A 16,123-nucleotide genomic window follows, 5' to 3' on the forward strand; every position below is an offset into this window, starting at 1 on the left:
TGAAAACACTAACCTTGAACTGGTGTATTTAGCGTTTGGTTTAATGAATAGTCAGGCTATGAAGTACATTTTTCTTTCAAATAAGCAGTTTGACTATGTTCTTTATATGTTGGTAGAGTGGACATTGTTTGTCTCGGACCCCTCCTTGTGCTGTTTCTAGCAGCACATACAGCAGTTAAAGTCACACCCTATTCCTTTCAATCATCAACCTTGAGGGAATGGTTGCAGTACCCCCATCGCCGAGCTAACATGCTGAGTGCCTAAGAACAAATGCCAAAGGGGTTTCAACCAGGAAACACATAACACCTCCATCTTTACCCACGGGTCAGGTAGGGAATCCTAAACACCCCTACAGTTGAAGAACCTGGTACACATAGAGATGTTTTGCTGCACTGGCCCGACTGGTCAGATAAAGTAAGTCAATATTAATGTTGGTCAAAGCAGCTGCAATATTGATAGAAACAATTAATTTGGTGTGCTGGATTACACAATCCCCTAGGTGGTTAAAGCCATTATCAGAACTCTTTAAACCCCAGTTTGCCTCATGGGCCCTAAAACAAGACATTAAATGGGAAAGACTCAGGCTGCCTGTAGTTGATTTTACAACAGAAGACCCTTCCAAACGCTCAGATCAGTGACCCAAAATGGTTTCCTGCCCCCCCTCCACCCCCCAGCAATAGGACAAGCATGTTGTTTGCATACAACACAACTTTAAACATATCACCACGGGTGGGACTCCAGATTCGAGCATTTTGCCTTATTGACACACCCTAATGGCTCTATCGTAAGATTAAATAACATGAGCGACAGAGAGCAGCCCTGCCACATGCCATTATATAGCGCAAAACTATCAGAGAGAACCACATTCATTTCATTTTTTGCCTGGATACTGCACTACAATGTATTAAACAACCTAATACATCTTTCACTGACCCAGACTTCCCAAGTGTACAGTGCAGGCATTTCCACCTTCTACAATCTAAAGCGTTCTCGGCATAAACACAAACCGCAGATAGAGAGGCATGATGATCTCTAAACACGTTCTCTAAACATGCTCATCAGGTTAGTAAGAGTCCTGATATTACTCTTACTTTGTCTACCACTCCTAAATCCACATTTGTGGCTTACGAATTTTCAGAAGACCCAACTCAGCCTGGGGGCCATAACTGTGTTGCAGCTCTTGATGTCCATATTTAGCATGGAATTCACACTGTAGTTATCACATCAAGTCTCAGAGTTGCTGGCACACATTGCCCCAATTGTCCCAATCGCATCAACACCTTGATCTCCTCATTCATTGCTGGCCAATCCACGTCGGTAAGCAGCGGCAAGTGAAATTCGAAAAAGCTCTCCAAAGAGTGCCCATCAGGGCAAGCATCTCCTCAGAACTATCCTTGTAAAACTACCAGAAACAGGTTTATGGCAACCTTTGTGTGAAACAAAACCCCATCTTTGTCGAAGACCGCATCTAAATGGTTGCAGTCTCATGATTTTAACCGCTTCCATGAAAGGAACGTTGCACACATATCCTCTTGTTCCCAGTATTGTGAAGCAATGTTTTCTTTCTCCTGACAAATGCCAAACTCATTCAATGTATCCGTCAGCCTCCCTAGACTCAGCCTATTGATGTGGGCCCTTGTGTGGCCATATGTTACCACTGCCGTCTCCACCCTTTTCTTCAGCGCCTCTACATGTGCACAGCACTTCTTTTTCACATAAGCAGAGTGGCTGATATTTTTTCCCATGAGTGGCTTTTATCGTATCTCACACTTACTGAACATCCATTGACCCCCCATAAGGTTCAATGCAATTCTAAAATTAACGCATCCATAAAACCCATTATACCCCATTAGATTTATAGGTAAGCACCACCTGCTCTTTGTCCCAGAAGGCCTTCCCAAAGGCAGCACCAAGAAGACCGGAACATGATGTGATATTGCAATCTCACCCATCACTACCTAGGCGAGGCTATTCATCAGGTTCTGTTAAAGAAAGGGTAGTTTTGGTCGATGAATACTAGTAATGGACCTGCAAATGGGAGTAATCCTTATTTCTGGGTGGGTGTGTTGAGGATGAGTAAATGATATGCATAAAACAATTTGTCAGGATCACAAAAAACTTGAAGTTATCTTAGCCAGAGATTTCTGAGTTGGCTAAATGCCTGAAAGGATTATAATTAAATGAGGTAAGTCCTAAACCAAAGCACAAGGGATCTTGGCACAAATGTGGCTTCTTTTTCAGTGTTTGATATGTAGTTCGTAAGCTATGTGCTTGTCGCCCTTAAGATGCTCTGCCTACAATAGAAGTTCCAAAGGTGAGGAGTAACGAAAAGTTCTAATTATAATCTTCTTCAGCCTTGTAGTTTCCTGGCTACCCCTATTCTAATAACACAACAGTTTCAATGAATGGGCTAAAGTGAAGTCTTAAAATCTACAAATGAAAAACCTTTCGCTAGATTATAAACAATAGCCATAAGTATCTATCTGGGAAGGCTAACAGATGCTATTCACAGTCTAGGTCCTTCTCGCTTCAGCTCGCTTCAGTCAAAATCTTTCAGAATCCAGCATGCCTTGAAAGAAAAGAGTTCTGCAAAGTCCACTCTGCTTCTGTGTTGATGGGGTAAGGCACTGACCTTGATTTCAGCAATGTTGTAGATGCTCCTGGTTGACCCCCATATATGGGCCTCCAATGCGAGTGATTGAGAGGGAGAAAGAGTCTAAGCTGCAAGGGCGTGTTCATAGTGCCCAGGGGCATTGTACAGATATAGATGACAAGTTCTGTGGCCATGGTAGCTAATGTTCGCACCTGTCCACCCCATACACCCTTGGCCTGTTACAATCCACAGCGGCTTAAGACTCCTATCCAAGGAGGTAAGGGCCCTTATTGTATTAGTTTGTCCTCCAGTTTCATTCTGTAAGAAGGCTTACCATATGTTATGGTGAGTTTCTTGATCACTAATGAGTTTTTTGCAAAGAGTTTAATGCCACCCTGAATGGCACCCGTGGATGCTGTTGGATTGTTTGTGGTACTCCCTTTTGGGCACAGTTGAAAAACACTCACAAAGATTTAACATTCAGGTGTTGATAGTAGGCTACAAACGAAGGGGGGGGTCATTCAGAGTTGGGTGGATTTTTTTTAATGAAATACCACTGGAGAAACTTACCACCTTCGTCCGTGTTATTTTTGAAAACCCACCTTATTAAAATTGTATTTAAAAAAATACCACCTCTGCCGGTGGTAACATAAGAGGTGTGCATTTAAGGTAGAAATGGATTTGTATGCACAAAACGGTACATTCTTATTTCCTGCATTGCTAGGATACGGTGGGGAGGGGTGGGCAATCTGAGCTTCCCACCATTTCACCCCCTTAACATGCCCCTTTGCAAAAGCTTGTATTCATGCTTCCCTGCTGTACAGTAAAAGAAATTGGGGCCTATTTTGATTTTGACCTTGACCTCTTGGGTGGAGGTAAAAATAGAGGGATTTTCTACAGAAAGTCCACTTAAAATACTGCTGTCTGTATTCCCACGGATTACTGCCAATGATATTGGATCAAGCACTGAATTGGGTTGAAGGTAAAATGGGCAGTATTTGCCCAATACTGCTGATTTCACTATTACCACCCATCTGAATGACCACTGAAGTCTGTGATCATTTTTCATTGTTTTATCCAGAACAATCTTATCAACAAAATACGCACATGCAAATCGACATCAGATACAGATATATAGCTACAAAGTCACAAACACATAGAAATCCTTCCTTGAAAACACAAATAAATATAACCGGGCACTCTTGCTCCCTCTCCATCACCGGATCTTGCAGTTCCCTCTACCTCCATGAATTGAAATATGACGCAGAACGAAGCCAGACCCCCTGGTTCAGCAATGGTTCAGCTCTACCAATGAATTCTCTAGCTTCGCCACGTCTTTACATTGGTCTAAAACTATTGATGGGTTTGAATGGGGATGGGGAGAGATGTAGCTTGATCACAAATTGCAAACTGGACACAAGAAAACATAAGCTGATTTTCCCAGCTTTTGCTTTTCACCAATTACATTATCTGTATAATATCCTGGTGAAATCATTGTACTGTATTTGGCATGTAGTAGCGTTTCCTGGGTCCAGGTCCCTAAGAAACAACAAATATGACTGAAAGCTATGTTGCATAAAAGGAAATTAATGTCAATAATGTCTACTGTATATTCTCAAATGTGTGGTGGGAGAGATTGGTGCTGAGGTTCCTTGTTCTTGAAATTGGGGTTCCCTGCATTGTTGGCTTTTGCCGCTGCCACATGGGCCAGAAAATGATACTTGCCTCCTAGGCCACATATTGCCAGTCCTCCCCTGGATAGGCTATAGTATTCCTTTTTACGCTTGTGTTAGTAGAGCTATGGAATTGTTCCCTTGCTTCAGAATCAAAAGGGCCATTAGTGTAGACCTGAAAAGTATTAAATGCGTCTGCAACACATCTTGCTCCGTGCTGCGTGCCAGCTCCTCTGCTTCATGCTTTGACTGAGCCCATTTTGGCATGTCAATGGTGTGGTATGTGAGGTAGCATTGGCTCACTCCCCTGATGGTAAGCTTCTTGATTAGTCTCTTCAGAGTTTGCGACCTCCACAGACTCTCAAAACCGTGGTTCTTTACTTGTGCATTCAGGTTTCTCAGGGTTTTGTCTAATTGTATTGCATGGCACCGTAGCAGATGAGGTTCACTGGACCTATACACCCCACTGGGACCCTCGTTAAGGCATACCAACACCGATTTATTAGGTGAGCTGCTGCTGCAGGCACTCTCTCTAAACAGCGGCTCTTTGGCCCCTCGTTTTTCCATTGTAAATCTGCAGAATGGCACTGCAGAGATTTCTGTTGTACATTGCAGCACCGAGAGTCGCATTGCTGGTACCAAAAGTTCGGTTTCATGCGTTTGCTTAAGCCACAATGGCACAACATATCTGTGAGCTCAACTAGACTAGGATCAAGGCATTTAGTGCTGCAACAGCACCGTGTTCACTACTAGCAGTTATTTTAAATGGAAGATGCTGAGCACACAGTTCAGGAAGACGCGGAATCCGTGAACCTCGGCAGCAGGCACTAGAATCGGGGTGTGCAGGCATGCAGCATGGTGCATCTATACTCTCTGCACCCCAGCAGCCCAAGAGGGCATACCGCACAACTATGGGAGTAGAGGCTGCTCTGCCTGATGACCAAATATGGGGAGAACGGTATGGATTAGTGAGCAGGCGAGATGCAAGAGGCAATGTATGCACCGTAATCAATCTCGCTCTTCCACATTCGTTTAATTTCACATAATGGCGTTGATGATTGAGGAAAAGAAAGCTGCACTTACTCATGCTTTATGCAGCAAGAGAAAGGAAGTGACTCCGAATGGTAAGACCTACATTGGAGAGGCTAAAAGAAAATGTCCCTAGACGGTTATGTGATTCAGTTTACTGAAATGCAGTTTTCCCCAAGGGTTGTTTAGAAATATATTTGATTGGTTTTAACGGTGAAGCTGCAATCAGCAATGAAAAGAAATCCAGAGCATGAAACGAGCTTCGGGTCTCGATTAGAAAAAAGAGAGCGCAATTGCAGGTATGATGGCGGAGCTACAATGAATATTCTTTCTGTGCATACGTTGGGACGCATTTTCTGCTCTTGCAAATAGAAGCCAACAAAACAAATATGTGCTACAATGCTGTCACACAATGTGCAAGGAGATACATGGGCATTACTTGTCACACGTGTTAATAGATGACTTTCCATTTTCGACTTAGTTCTGTTTTCGGAAACTTGTTTTTATTCAAATTTGATTGCAAGTCTACTGTCATGTCTTTCAGTGTAGTGACATGTTTGTGTCTGTCATTGGTTTGTTGGGCGTGACTGTGAAGGGGACTGTGTCTGTTAATACTGGCACACCAATGAGTGAACTAAGTAATCTGGCTCCTAAAACGTTTTACTAATTTCAACAGCATCCGAGTGCATAAGCCTCTCCCTGATAATAGATGGCAGTTCTTTCCTTACTCCAGTGTCTAGAAGTTCCATTTGCATGTGGTTGACCAAAGTGAATTGGATCAATATATATTCAATCTGATGCACAAGTACGAAGTGTGTGCTCATAGCATAGGCGTAACATGTAAGCAATTACAATTCATAGAGCATTCTACATCGGGACAACCTGCTTCAAACCCAAATATTAGATCTTTTTAAAGGAGTCTTTGTAAAGAAAACCTATTTATGAAATTCATGGGAGATTGCAGCACCCTATAGTCCTCAGAGTGTGAGAAAACCATCTGGAAAAGAAGCATATTTTTTTTTTTATGTTGGAGCATAGACTATGGAATGGCAAAGTGCATTACTTACAAAGAGATTGAACTGGGTGGTTACAGTGCTCCCCCAAAGTAGATTTCAAACTAGGAAGTAGTTGGGACTGCTGTTGGATCGGACACAAATTAAGGGCTTTAGTTGCACACAGAGGAGAACTTTTAATGTCCTGTCCAACTAGCGTGCTCCAGACCTATCCTGTGTCTATTCAAACATCTACTTGCAATTAATTAAGGCCATCCTTATTAGCTCAACTGTAAATTGTCTGCACATTGACTGTCGCCATTTTTTTTTTTTTTTTTTTTGCATCAACCGCAGTTCAAGTACAGTTTTGATACCTATTTGAGAAGGGAAATAAACAGTTCTGGCACAAACATATGCCCGTTAATTCTTACCACCTGAAACCATTATCCTTTCCCAGATGTTCCCCATCAATAAGCTTGGAATCCTTGGTAATCATTTAACAGCAGTTACAATTAAAAACTGCATCTCATTATATGGCCCATCCAGCTTCATTTTAGTTATTTGCCATTTAGTCAGTGAGGTTGGCAGGCAGAAAGCTCTGTTACCAGAATCCGTCTTCATATTTTAACCGTAGGTCTTGCTGAAGGGAGTCCTCTAGTTATGCTGTATTTTCACTTGACATGTACTACTCATTTTGTGGCGATTCCTTTCAAATGTACAACTGAAATTTTTACCATTTAAGTGTTTCTTTTTGTGTATATTTTGGATATTTATCTGACACTCGTAGATCCCCGAGAAGGGGGGTCCTGATCCTGCCATGCCAGCATCTCTAAACCAGGGGAGCTCCTGTGTTCAGTTTCATATTGAACCAGCTTCACCTTTTTGAAAAATAGACCTGCACAAGCAAAGGCAGCCTTTTTAAAGACTGTGGCTTTTGTACCCAAAATAGGATTCTTTCTGAAAACAAAGGCAAGAAGTTTATCAGTTCCCTCGATTATCCTATTGTGAAGAATTTCCAAATCTGCCAATGTTTCAGTATGTAAAACATTAAGGATTGCACAGATGTCTACTATGCCGGTCAAATTAGGATACTTTCCCTGCATCAGAAGTATGACTATGCAAGAGCTTCTTGTCCTCTCTACACAAGAGACGTGGATTAGCAAAATCCACACAAAAGAGTGAGAGAGTTAAGACAGATCAGGATAAAATGCTATGTCTTAATCCTGACAATAGCAGGACATCCTTCACCCTTGATGCACTCACATTTCCCCCTGCCACTCCCCCCCCTTGAACCCTCTCAAGCACACACAATGCTCACTCTCGACTCACACACGTACTCTTTTAACCTGACCTCTGTGGGCCCAATCAGATATAAACCAAATGAATTCATCAAAACTTATCAATCTTCAATTGGAGGCAACAGAAAGCCTGCGCAGTTAATTGAAGTTTCTTGGAGATGGGTGTCCAAAACACATTATTTATTAATGCAAACATTAAAACTCCCGAAACTCTATGCAGAAAAATCAAACGAAAAATGGATAAAACCAGAATACACACACATATATACAATGAAAAAATTCATTATAAATATATGTGAAATGTAGTCTGTGCATACTTGTTTAAGGATTAGCACGGAGACAGATAGCAAATATCAGCATGCAATCACGAGGATGGCTTAGCTGTATAGCCATCAACCGGCCTACTAGTTGCACACAGTTCAACACTGTAAGTCAACCCACTCTAGGGGTGTTGCAACAAATGAGCAACATTAGACTTCATTATTACACACAGATCTAGAGCAACTGTGACCCAATCCACTGCAAGTAAAACAACATATTGCACAATATTATGTAGACCTAGTGGAAGGTCCTAGGTTCGACATAGAAGCCAGACTGTGGCAATGTCTTCATCAGGGCCGTGAAACAGAAAAACTGCAAAATATTGCAAAAAAGAGAAATGTGTCAGTACTGAAAGAAAGGACACACAATCTCCTAAAGAAAGAGGAAACAGGTCATTCAATGCTGTACCTGCACAGCACCATCTTAATTAAACTGGAGATGTTCGTAAAAATCAATATAAATATTCTGAGGGTGGAGTCGAAAAGGAATTGGGAAGCTGGCCATTCCTGCATGAGCTGTTTCAACATACAAGCGCTTAAACTGTGTGCAGCTAGTAGGCCGGTTGATGAGACTATACAGCTATGCCAACTTCGCGATGACATGCTGATATTTGACATGTGTCTTTGTGCTAATCACTAAACAAGCATACACTGACTACATTTCACATATATTTGTAATCCATTTATCATTGTATATATGTGTTTATTCTGTTTGTATCCATTTTTCGTTTGATTTCTGTGCACATAGTTTTCTGCGTTTTAATGTTTGCATTAATGATGTACTTTGGACACCAATCTCCAGGAAACCTTTCTATGAACTGTGTAGGTTTTCTTTTGCCACCAATTCAAGAATGATACAAGTTTTTATGCATTCATTTGATTAAAATTTGGTGGTAACGTTTTTTGTGTCCACTTCAATCAATGGGTTTCCATCTACAAAGACCTCTCTGACAAAGGAGGCATGGCTTTTGCCAATCCCCTCTTTATCAGGGCCACTGCTACCAACCCAAAACTCGGTCAGACGACACGTTATTAAACCGCCTGCTGATGAGTGGTGTTCACTTCAGCATTGATGCTCCCAATTCTGCCATTGATTCCCCCGGTGCAAATATGTTGACTATTCAGAAAATGTTTAAAAAGACAAATGACCAGGATTGTTGCATGGAAGATTTGCCTATATTGTCAATTGCAACATTCCTCCCTATAAAACAGCTGTGCAGTTTACCTGATGAGAAAATGGAGCATCATTCTTACAGTTACCTTAAGATCATGGAGGACTAGGATTATATTTTGAGCTTCTGACTTTGAATAGATAGGGTTTATCCATGATTCTTTCTTGGTGCCACTCAGAAGAGCCCTCATAGCCACACACTCGTTGCAGAACCGCACAATCCAAATCAGATTCTTCCTGAAAACGAAGGTTTCCAAATTGTACAAGCTTTGACACAACACGCAGATTCAGGTGTGCCAATAGCACGTTTACTACTAACTTAGGTGGTGCAGCTGCTGCTGGTTACAGTCCCATCAGAGCCACTGCCTCAACCTCCCCCAATCAAACAAGTGGCTGTGCCTCAACCTCCATTATGCCTTCCTAATGTGACCGCTAAGCATCCTGGACAGGAATTCAGTACAGACTTCTGGGGAGAATTCCAGAGGAAGAGGAACTTTCACACCTCAAATGTTTGTATTGGTCCAAGATATGATATAGGAGTTCGCAGTCCATTGGTATACAATGTTGATGATGCAGAGGACTGAGTGAAAAAGCTAAGGCTCAAAGGGGTCCCAGATGAGACCATGCCTAGGTTCACACCCAGATGAAATTGGGGCATTTTATGCCCTGATTAATAAGGCTGTCAACGAATTGGGTCTTGGTGTTACTTAAAGGATTGCTTCTTTTTTGATTTGATGAACAGCCAGCTACATCTGTTTCAGCCTTAGAAAATGTCAGTGAGGAAGTTAACTTAACCATGGAAAAATATTTTCTATCCCTATTCATAAGAGTGGGATAAAAGAAGTTTAGACTTCTGGGTGATGCACCCAAATGCCTTTGTGGTCAACCCAATTTGGAGCTAGTTATCTCTGCGGCTGTTAGGAGACATTAAACATATCAATCTGCACAATGCTCCATTCTTTCAGACAGAGAATACAGAATTGAAAGTCTTGGTCATAGGGGCTCCAAATTCCATGGTCATTCTTGCAAAATATAGCTGTGATGTATCGGATAGCATCCTGATTAGAGCAACTGCTGGAAGGGAAGCAAAAGGAAGCTTTTAACATTTTGAAGGAATATGAAGCGGTCTCCATTTACACAATAAATATAGCGGTGGATGTTGAAGAAATTCGTTTTAGGCACATGGCAAATGATTCCGCTCTTCACAGACCAGTATGACTGGGTCAGTGGCGTGACCATGTCAGAGGAGGGGGCAAAGACACCTCTCAACCTGGGGTAGGTGGCCTGCTAAGGCAAACCCTGAGCCAGACCTAACCCAGAAGTGGTGTGAGGGAGTTAAGTGGACCCTTGTCCACAGCCTCCTAGTATGCCTGGAGCTGTGTATGCACATCTGTGCCTCTTTCTCTAATCCTATACCTATCAGTCTCTTTCCTGGCCATATATGTTTCTCTACTCTTCCAGGTGATTCTGTAGAGAATACAGTGACCAGAATGCACCAGTCTCCTCAAACCACCTGGGCTAGATAATTCCTGGAACAGGCGGAACAAACTGGTTGCTCAAATATAAATGCACTCTGTTTCTCCATGACTACATGGCATAGATGGAGGCTGAAAAGCATGGTGGGGCTAAAGGCCATTATGAACCTTTACAGGTGAAGTCTGGTCCTGCAGGCTTTAGCTCAGGCAGCGATTGGCCCAGGGAAGCAGCTGATGGTGGTAAACTGTGGACGCTTCAATGCAGGAAGGACAGGCTATAACAATTTTGCAGGAAAAAACAGCTCTGTGGCACATCCACTGAGCTCTGGAGACGCCTATTTGTGTAGTGAATACTACTTCAAATGTACTTCTATTCAGAATTCCGTATTTTGTAGTATTTCCTGTGTAGTTAATCATCCGTGGATCAATAACAATTGTGCAGTCATTTGACAGTGAGCGGTATTTGGGTGAGATTGGTAGAGCTGGAAGAAGACCAAGACACCTTAGAGGATGTTGAAGGATGCGTAGGGGGACTTAGTCGAGACATTTGGAGGATTTTAAGAGAATGAAGGTATTGGGTTGGGACTAAGGAAGTGGTTCCAATTTGGAAGATTGTGCGTGAATGTGAGTGGGATTGAAGTTAGTTTGAGGGAGAACAGGAAGCAGCATTGATAGTGAGAGTGGAAAGGAAGTGAGAGGCAGAAGATTACCTAGGAAGTCCCTGATGGAGTCGGAGAGATAAGTCTCTGGCTTTTTGGCCCTTCCTATGAGAGGGATAAACCAGACAGTGGAAGTACCCTGGATATAGTGAATCACCACTACGGTAAGAAGATTGCACTAAAGGGTAGGAGCTCCCTCAAGGTTTGAGAGAAATGTGTGTGTACATATACAATAAAATACAGGGGCCCCAACTGGACTGCAAGCCTCAATTGCAGTTTTTTGTAAAACCATGTTTGTCATAAAAACTGAAAATATATTAAATTTGTATGGTGACAGTGAGAACTTTGTTGCACAATGCTGGCCTTGGTGTGCACCCTTTCAGCCTGAGGTGTGCAAGCAAGAACAGTAGGAAATACTGTTTGAGTGGAAGGATCTCTTTTCCAAGATAATTGATGAGGCCCTTTCGACGATCAACACAGATACCAAGACTGCTTGTTCCCCTGGAGTGTTACAGCAGTACAGGTCTTTTGACCACCAACTGAGGTTCTCGGGAATGTGACAATCTGGGATAAGAATGGAACTGCGCATATTTAAGAAAGGGAAAGTATCTTAGATAATTTACAAATGAAGTCCTGCAGCTCAGTCCAAGGGGCTGTTAAGCAGATAAACATCAGCCTTTCTGCTGCTCTTAACTCTATTACACCATGGCTTGGGCATCTTAATTGACCATTTTCAGGTACAGTAGGCACACTTAACAGACAAATGAATGTAATCACGTTGAAACCAACATGTTGAAGTGGAATTCATAGGGAAGGCCTCTGTCATACCGCCTCAACATTAGCTGTCAGAGTTGCAAGAAGTGGTGCACCAAAGTCTACAACAAAAGAAGTCCTCCAACTCAGCAGAATCAGGGAGTGTACTTTGGTTACATCCTTGTTAAACATGGAGAATGGAGGCCCTTCTTGTTTGTTTATTCATTTAGTATGGTGCGCAAAACCCAGAGGTAACGGGGCGCAACAGAGAACAGGAAGATAAGAATGCATAAAACTTAGTTACAAGGTAAGGCACAATTGAGTATAAGGCAGAAATATTGCATTTCGTAGAATCTGGTGAAATGGCATACATACATACAGTAGGTTACATTTCGGCTGATCATTAAGGGAATGTACATATGTACAGTCAGGTTGGCTAAGGTCTGTTGGTGTGGGTCAGGTTGGCTAAGGTCTGTTGGTGTGGGAGTGCTCGGTTCAGTCATGGGGGTCGTTGGATCATAACCAGGTGAGAGTATTTCGTCTGAAGCTGTGGTAGGATTGGTCTGTTCTAATGTTGAGTGGGAGAGCATTCCAATGTTGTGCTGTCATGACAGGGAAGCTGCTACTGCCCGTTTTCTTTTGTTTGAATTTGGGTACCTGTAGGCAGTAAGAGTTAATGGATCTGGTGTGGCGGGTGGAGGTTCTATTTACAATTCTGATTGGGAGATGGGGGGGGGGGGCTGCGTTGTTTAGGTATTTGAAGGTGAGTGAATCCGTTTTGAGTGATATGTGGTCACAGATTTTGAGCCATTTGTGTTCTCTTCTTTTGTTAGAAACATGTTTCTTGAAAGGTAGGTTAAGGGCTGTTCTAAGTGCATTGTTTTGCAGTGTTTGAAGTTTGTGTATGTAATTGTTGGCTCCTAGGTACATGGCATTACAATAATCAAGTCTGGAAAGTATTAGTGCATTGGGGATGATGATGCAGCTGGCTCGGGTGAGGATATCCTCTTGGCTAAATAAATAACTTAATAGCATTCCTTGACATCCATAGACTTGGAGGATTCCTGCTTCCACTTACTCATTCATCAAAAACGCAGACAATTCCTCAGGCCTTTAGCATTCTCAATTCAAGGTGCTTGCCATCTGCCTCACAATGGCCAAATTCACCAAGTGCCTCATGCTGGCATCAGGGCTGATGCAACTTTCCAGCTCTTTACACTTTGTTCCAAAGGCGGTGGTGCAACTCGGCTTATAGGGTGCTTACTAATCACAGTGGCTGATTTTTGACCAAATAGGTTTGGTGTTGCAGACCCGCCAGCCTCAGTTGATGAATCTCTCTTCTTTTAATTCTAGGTAGAATGATAGTTGATTCTGCTGTTTTTCTGTTCTTGGTCAATTTGTTCAAGCTCCTCTAGTATACTGCAATCCTGTTATTCTTTCCTAATAAAATCTAGCATTCCTTGATGCAGCAAAGTGCTTCACAAGAGTGATTCATATTTTGCCAATAAGCAAAGAATATGAATTGTTTGCAGTTCTCCTTGAACTACATTCTGTTCTTAATTTCTCACTTGGTTGTTCAGGATTGCATTTACCTGGCGGTTATTGGCTCATGTAACAACTCTGATGAGGATGTTTTCTCATTATAGAAAGCTGTTGTTGGGCATTTGCCCCTCACACTCTCATCCACCCGCAAGAATCCTCATCCAGTGTTAAGATGCATTTCTTGATTTCGGCTCATCGGTTTTAATCTGCTGGCCTCCTGTAATCATAAACTAGTATGTGACTTTTTCTAGTGGCAGTGACGCCTCGCTGAAGATTCTATGCGCAACAGACTTTGTCCGATATTGAACCTTGCACAGTATTCTATACAGAAAAGGTGGTCATGTATACCTAACATTTTCTGCAGTGTCCATTGTGATAATGATTTATTTCCCTCTGTTCCAAATTGTATCTCAAAAGTGCAGAGAGTTCTTATCTGTTTGTATATACAGAGAGATTTATTAACGAGGCCACAAATGTTAGATTCTCACACTGTCGTATGCAGTGGCCATATTTTGTGAAACTGGTTGCAAAATCCTCTATTGCCAGATGTATGTTTTCCTTCGTCCTTAAGCATGATTTAAGTGCAGAGTTCTCTCCTTCCACTAGGATCATTGTACCTGCTGTGTGGGTAGAGGTGACCTCAATTGCACCTCTAGGCATCATTTGCAAAGCAGCAACTTCTCACCTGGATTTCGTGCACTGCTCAAAGCTTTTTAGCTCTTTTAAGGGTTTCTGTGGAGCTCTTTGGCTAACAGGCTCAGTAAATAGGCAGCCACACTGTTATTCCCATCTTTTCAAATTTCACATAAGCATGTAGCAAAGAGGACTTGATAATTATACTCCTAAGTAAAGGTTATCCAGCATTGGATCATTCATAGATTCACATGCTCTGAATATTCCCTGTCGATGGGCTGGGAGTCCTCTGGAAATTAATAAAGCAGTTTCAATTGTAAGACCAGAGCCTGCACTCTCCTTAGTGCCCTATCAGACTCATTTGCGGGCTGTTTGGCTTCAGCAATAGGCATTCCTCCCTTTAGCTTCATCACTGGAGTCCCTCTTCAGATTTGCTCTCACGTACAGAGTTGAGACTCCTCTCCATAGTCCTCTTCCTTTGACATTTTCTTCAAGAATCTTCAACCTCCAGCTTCAACTTTTAGATCTTCTGAAAGCTACAGATAAACCCTTTTCTGTAGTGCCGTTTGTGTGCCTCTACACTCTTGGTACTCCCCTAAAAGGGGGGGATGTACTTGTTAACTTTGTTCCTTCGGGGTAGAGTCAATTGAAGTGTGCTCGCTCTTTACCATGACTGATACTAAGGAAATACTTTTCAAAACCTGGTCTACTTGCATATGTGGAATACGGGTATGAGAAATGTCTTTACTGCCTTTACCCTGACCACAACATGGATTCTTGCTTTATTTCAGTCTTTGTTCTGGAAGGCTTGCAAACCTAATCTACAGAGTGCTTACAGAACCTCTGATTAAAGTGACATTTGTCTGGTAGGCCTTTCCTTTTTACTAGTACTTTTTACTGAAGTCAATTGTTATGAGCTTGGCTTATGAAGCACATTTCCCAAAAGAGGGCCTAGCCTGCAAGAGGGCCTATCCTATGACAGAGGGAAAGGGGGCCTGGGCTCAGCAACGACCGGGCCTCATCTATGGGAAGGGCTTGTCTATTACAGGCTTGTCCTTGGGAGAGCCTTGTCTTCAGGAAAATACTTTTCTACAAGAGCGCCTAGTCTGTGACAGACTTGTCTACAACAGAGCCTTGCCTAAAGAAAAGCCTCGACTATGACAGTGCCTAGTCTGACTGGGCCTAGTGTACGAGATAGCTTCATCTACAAGAAAGGTTTGCCTACGAGAGCGCCTAGTGTAGAGAAAAGGGTAGTCTCCGGAAAGGGCTAGTCTTGTGTACAAGAGAGCCTCATCTACAGGAAAGGCTTGCCTATGACGGGCTCTCCGATTGAGGAGCCTAGTCTATGGATGATGCTAGTGTACGCCAGGCTAGTCTATAAGAGTGCCTAGGCTAGAACAGGTTCGTCTAAGACAGAGCGTAGTCTAAGAGTGGACTTAGTCTATGAATGGACCTAGTCAATAAAAAAAACCTGCTGCGTGCTAGAGCATTATATATGAGAGAGTTAGACTAACACAGGCTTACAAAAGCTCTAGTCTATGGGAGGACTGTTATATTGCAGAAACCTGTTTTTAAGAAACTTGACTAGAAGAGGTTTTCTTCCATGACAACTTAACCAGTGAAATGCTTGTTCTTTGAGAGGTCTATTCATGACAAAAACTTGTTTTACGGAGGTGCAACAAGGCACTTTGTTCTCTGCAACTTAAGGGCAAGAGGCCTCATCTGCAAAATGCCTAATCGGTGAAAGACCTTGCATACAATAGGCCTCATTCATTACAATTCTCAGCTATGGAACTCGTTATTTGCAAAGACCATCATTCATGATAAATTAATGTATGGGAGGTCTAGTCTACAAGAGTCTCATGTACGGGAAGTATTGTCTGCGACTGAGGTGGTAAACAATATTCATCAGTAGGAGGTCTAACCACCTCCTTTCCAAAATAAAATCTAGAGCCTTGCATCAGAGGTCTAGAGACATTCATTGT

At 42.4% G+C, this 16,123-nt stretch overlaps 1 protein-coding gene across 15 annotated transcripts in view; it reads left to right on the plus strand.

Moving 5' to 3' along the window:
• The window catches only part of ABI2 (abl interactor 2), a 1,586,546-nt gene that overhangs the window by 1,252,443 nt on the left and 317,980 nt on the right, over positions 1-16,123 (plus strand). The window lies entirely within an intron of this gene.

Source organism: Ambystoma mexicanum, chromosome 9 (assembly GCF_040938575.1).
Source record: "Ambystoma mexicanum isolate Mex_15411 chromosome 9, UKY_AmexF1_1, whole genome shotgun sequence".
In the NCBI taxonomy this organism is placed as follows: Eukaryota; Metazoa; Chordata; class Amphibia; order Caudata; family Ambystomatidae; genus Ambystoma; species Ambystoma mexicanum.